This window comes from Panthera leo, chromosome F3 (genome assembly GCF_018350215.1).
Source record: "Panthera leo isolate Ple1 chromosome F3, P.leo_Ple1_pat1.1, whole genome shotgun sequence".
NCBI lineage: Eukaryota > Metazoa > Chordata > Mammalia > Carnivora > Felidae > Panthera > Panthera leo.
This window is the reverse complement of record NC_056696.1, coordinates 35,936,413-35,942,412: the sequence shown is the minus strand read 5'-3', so window position 1 is coordinate 35,942,412 and position 6,000 is coordinate 35,936,413.

Here is a 6,000-nt window from a genome sequence, read left to right as displayed (position 1 = left end):
GGAACTTGAACCTATGAACCATGAGATCGTGATCTGAGCTGAAGTCAGATGCCTAACAGGCTGAGCCACCCAGGCGCCCCTTGTCTGCCATACATTAAGGTGGATATCCAATTTATTTTTTTTTTAATTTTTTTTTCAACGTTTTTTACTTATTTTTTTGGGACAGAGAGACAGAGCATGAACGGGGGAGGGGCAGAGAGAGAGGGAGACACAGAATCGGAAACAGGCTCCAGGCTCCGAGCCATCAGCCCAGAGCCTGACGCGGGGCTCGAACTCACGGACCGCGAGATAGTGACCTGGCTGAAGTCGGACGCTTAACCGACTGTGCCACCCAGGCGCCCCCAGGTGGATATCCAATTTAGAGTGCATTCAGAGATTTAAAATTTTAATTCATGTGCTGAGTTAACCCAACCAAATGCCGATTTCGAATCATTCTGAACAGTTTCATATTGAGTATCATAGTCACTATTTATTTATTCAGTAACCTATTCTTCTTTGCTGAGCAGTGTAAGGAAAAGAGAAGGATACAAGATCTATCGCTTTGCCCTCCCAAGACCTTAGTTCAGGAGAGAGAGAGAGAGAGAGAGAGAGAGGGAGAGAAACTTATTTCAAAATAAGTGTCCTTAACAGGATGTGTGTGTGTATTATATATGTGTATATATATGCATATACATGTGCAATCTGCTTTTGACAATCAACAATATATCATGGCCATCTTTCTATCATCTTTCTATGTCAAGGTGATAGGTGGTGGTTAGGGTTTGGCAGGTGGTAAGGACATCCCAGATTGTGAACAGAGGGGCGGAAGCCAGAGGTAGGGATGAGCAGCTCAGTTGGGCTGGGATCACAGTGTGCAGAGGTGTGGGAAAACGAATGGACCAGGTCTCAGAGATTGTACATTTCCAGGTCAGGGAATTTCAGTAATTTTCAGTGAGCAATGGTGAAAACTAATGATTTATTTAAATTAAAAATAACTTAAAATTTCTTTAATATTTATTTTTGAAAGAGACAGAGCACGAGCAGGGGAGGGGCAGAGAGAGGGAGACACAGAATCCGAAGCAGACTCCAGGCTCTGAGCTGTCAGCACAGAGCCCAACGTGGGGCTCAAACTCACGAACCGTAAGATCATGACCTGAGTGAATGAAGTCAGATGCTCAACCGACTAAACCACCCAGGAACCCCCAAAATAACGCTTAAAGAACCTTGCACTTATATTCAGCTTGTATAAACTTGGAAAATACAGAAAAGCTATAGAGAAGAAAAGCACCCATTATCTCACCACTCAAAGATAATTCTGTTAACATCTTTGTATTTATAGCTCTTGGTCATTTTCAACATATATGCCCACTTTTTTGTAAAAAAAAATGGGATCATACTGCATATATCATTCTGTTTTTAAACCTGAAATGTTATAAAAATTTTTAAGATGGTAAATATAAATTATTAGTGGCTGAACAAGCATTCCATTACATGGACTTTTACCCATAAATAATCAGTTGAGAATCACACAAAAGTAAAAAATCAATTTAATTTAATTTATCCCCCCCTTAAATGCATTCCATTTACCTGATTTTGAAATTAATAATTGATTATAGAACAACCACATTTACTGGACGCTCAGTAAGTGGAAGTGCTAGGCACCTGATGGGATACAGAAATGGAAAAGAAGAGTGATGGGTGAGAGTGGGGAAGGGAGAGTGTTCTTACCAGAAACCAAAGATGATTTGGGGTTTGAGGAGGAATATAATCGACTTGTGCATTTAGAAGGATCTCCTAGAGTAGCAAGCATTCTGTTTTAAAGAGGAATGAGACAGGAAAAGTCTGTAAGACTCCCTTTTTCCTCACTTTCTTTTTCCCTTCCTTTCCTCCTTCCTTCCTGCTTCCCTCCTTTCCTTCCTTTCTTAAAACAAAAAACAAAAACAAAAAACAGAAAACAGAAAAAACACCTCCATTTGGAAAAGCCACTGGGGATGTCAAAGAGTGACACAAGAAAAAGGACAATCCTACACCTGGATCTATTCAAGAGACCGTAACTATCATTTTTCCCAACCTGTGTACTGTCATGTCTTTAAAGTATTCACGTCTTTGGGACTCAAAGCTGATGTTTTGCAGGCTGTGGGAGGGTACAGGAGTCTGGCTTCTGGGAAGCAGGGGCAGTTCTCAGGACTGGATGTCTCCTGTGGTTCTGTTTCCTGTGGTTGGCCAAAAACCTTGGCTTAGAAAGTGAGGACCTCCCTCTTCCTCCCACTTGTCCATTCTTGCCTGAAGCTCTGAGGGATCAGCAGCACCCCAGGCCCTTTTTCATGCTCTTAAGTGGTATTGAGATCGCTGTTCCCCGTTGATTTCCATGAATCATTAACCAAAAGAACTATCTGTGGTGGTACCTCTTCTAGCAGCTTCCAGATCCTTCTTTTCCTTGGTCCCCTACAGTAGTTGTATGGCCATGGGATTTGTGAGGGTCACAGTGGTCTCAGGCAGGTACCCTCCCTTTGTTTTTGCTGATTAACTCCTGCTCAAGCTTCAAGCCTCAGATGAAACATCACCCCTACTGGAAAGACTCTCCACCCCTTCCAGCACTGTTCCAAGACTATGAGAGATTCTGCCTCATGTGACATGATGTGTCCATGAGGTCCATCCTTCTGTTCAGGGCACCCAAGACACAGTGTGACAGTTATTCCGTTTCGTAGTGTATCTCCACTTTACTGATACATTAGAGCCCAGAGGACTTCATCTGAATTTATTTTTTAGCAGCTTTATTGAGATAAATTTATACACCCTAGAGTTCACCTAGTGAACGTGTACAATTTGGCAGCTTGTAGAGCGTAACTCCATAATCAAACTTTAGAATATTTTCTTCACCGCCCAAAAGAAACCTCGAACTCGTTAGCTGTCACATCCATTCCTCCTATCCACCCAGAAGCCAAATCCAAACCCTAGGCAACCACAACTCTCTTTACTGTCTCTATAGATTTGTCTCTTCTGGACATTTGTATAGAAATATTGTTATGGTAATTCTTTTTTTTTTTTTTTTTTTTTTTTTTTTTTTTTGTATAGCCTCTTCTGGCACTCAGTAGTGGTTAGGAAATGTTTCTTCGGTAAATGAATGCACGACTGCGTGATTGAGAAGTTGCACGGAAGGGTGGTACAGGGCAAGGAGTTGTGGACTAAAAGCCAGAAGATCTCTAATCCAGTCTGGTTCTGTTGTTTATTTACATGTCCTAGGGAAAATCATTTGACTCTTCTGACTCTTAGTTTTCTTTTTTTTCTTATGTCTATTTATTTATTTTGAGAGAGAGAGAGCACATGAGCAGGGGAGGAGCAGAGAGAGAGGGGGAGAGAGAATCCCAAGAAGGCTCTGTGCTGTCAGTGCAGAGCCCAATATGGGGCTCCATCTCATGAACCCGTGAGATCATGACCTGAGCTGAAATCAAAAGTCAGATGTGTAACCCACTGAGCCACCCAGGCACCCTCTGACTCTCAGTTTTCTAATCCACAGAGAAATAATACCTGTCCTCCTTATCTCAAAAGGTTACAGTGAATGTCAGATGAGAACATTTATTTGGCAGCATTTTGTAGATGTATGCATGCTGTAGAGATGTAAAAAGAATTTGTTTGCTTTTACTTTAATCTCTTGAAATGTCTATGATAATAAATCATTTACTCCATCAACTAAAGAGGAGAAGGTAGAATGGCAGAGTGCCAGTCTAAGGGGGTTAACCCGTGGACACCCATGTTTCATGTCTGTGTCTGGAATGGTAGCAGCTGAGACAGAGAAAGAGCTGACAAAGCTCCCAGGTATCCCACATGTATTACTGCATAAGTTTCCCAGCCAAATAGGGAGATAAGAATCATCTTAAGAGCCAAGATTAAACTCAATTCACTGGAAGAAAAATGGTGATGTAACTTTCTTTTAGCTCCTGGTTATCAGGAAATCCTGGTCCGTGGGCTCATCACTTCTCTCCTGCAGGGCATTTCCACCGATCAGAAAGAGGGGGTATTCAGGTGTAAGAGTGAGTTCTTTATTGCTTCACCTGGGCAATGTTGATGAGACCCTTCTCCATCCCAGTTCAGTCCCTTTCTCTCCCTATAGATGTAGAGGAATTTATGCGAGATGTGCGGTGGGCGTAAATTTATTTCTCAAACATAAAATTGAAACTCTGCGGAGAGATATACATGACAGAGGTGATACGAGACAAACAGAATACACCCTCTAAATCTCTAATAAAGAATTTTTTGGGGCGGGGGAGTGGCCTTGTAAGTCAAAGTTTATTCTCAAAGGACCTTTTCTCCCACCCAATGTTTTTGTAAAAGAAATTCCCCAAGTTCCAGAGAGTATGGAGGTTAGAGAGATTAGAAGAACCTCTGGTCCTAGTCTGGTCCAGGATGGAGTTTGGGTAAAAATACATGGATCTAGACCAAAGGACCAGTCCCACTTTCTCCAACCTTTTGAAGTCTGACACTTGGAGCTTCCCCAGGGGTGAGCCAGTGGGCCAGCCCTTGCCCATCTGCTCCCTCCCAGGAGCCTTGGGGCTCTGCCATCCAAGTCGCCATCTTGCTTTCTCCACATCCCTGACCATGTTATCTCTCCACTCCCCCTGCTCCAGGAAGGGCTCCCTTCTTATCCTTCTTTTGTGTTATTTCAGCTGTTTCCCACACAGCCACTATTTTCCTCTGATCCAGATTTCTTAGCCTCAGCATTGTTGGCATTTGGGGCCACATAATTCTTTGTGGGGAGGGGCCATAGGACGTTCAGCAGCATCCCTGGCCCATTCTACTCCATGTCTGTAGCACCTCCACATCCCATACTTCCCAGTTAGGACACCCTAAAAATGTCTCCAGACATTGTCAAATGTCCCCTAGGGACAAAATTGTACCATTGAGAATCACTGCTCTAATCCTTCTGCTTCCACTTGAAAACGCTTGTTTGTTATGCATTTACTACATGGAAGTATATATTTATTTTAATCTATTTTAATATATTTAAGAATCACCTCGGAGGGGCACCTGGGTGGCTCAGTCGGTTGAGCGTCTGACTTCGGCTCAGATCATGATCTCACGGTCTGTGAGTTTGAGCCCCGCGTCGGGCTCTGTCCTGACAGCTCGGAGCCTGAAGCCTGCTTCCGATTCTGTGTCTCCCTCTCTCTCTGCCCCTTCCCATCTCATGCTCTGTCTCTCTCTGTAAAAAATAAATAAACATTAAAAAAAATTTAAAGAATCACCTCGGAGTTTCTTAAAATGCACATTTTGGTTCAGTAGTCTGGGGGGAAGGGTTTGAGATTCTGCATTTCTTTCTTTCTTTTCTTTTTTTTTTTTTTTTTAGTGGGGAGAGAGAGAGAGAGAGAGAGAGAGCATGAGCAGGGGAAGGGCAGAGAGAGAGGGAGAGAGAGAATCCCAAGCAGCCTCCAACTTATCAGCGTGAAGCCTGACAGGGGGCTTGATCCCACGACTCAGATCATGACCTGAGCCAAAATTAAGAGTCAGATTCTTAACCAACTGAGCCACCCAGCACCCAATATTTTGCATTTCTAATGAGCTTCCAGATACCGCTGTTGCTGTTGGTCCACAGACCACACTTAACAGGCTGTACGTCATTGTGTCTTTGTGGCCCTAGATAGGACTTGACTTTATAGATGAGGAAACTGAAACACAGACAGCTCGGAGGCGACTCAATCATGTTTTGAACCCGAGTGTGTCCGTGTGCAAAGCTTGTGCTTATAACCAGCAACCTGAGTTGACATTGGGCCAAGGTCCCTGAGTTCTCTCTTTGTCATCTCTGCCCAGGTAATCGCGCTATGTTAAGCTCTGGCACGTGTTTGCCTGGAATGTCCATATTATACGATTCCTTCCTTAGACAGAATTAGCTACTCATGACCCCAGGTGGATATCCTGGAACCTAGCGCAGTATATTCCATGACCTCACGCCTCTGTTCTAGCCTGCCCTGCTAACAGCTCATCCCTCCTGCCCCCCTGCCTCTCAGCAGACAGTCGCTAGCGCTGTCT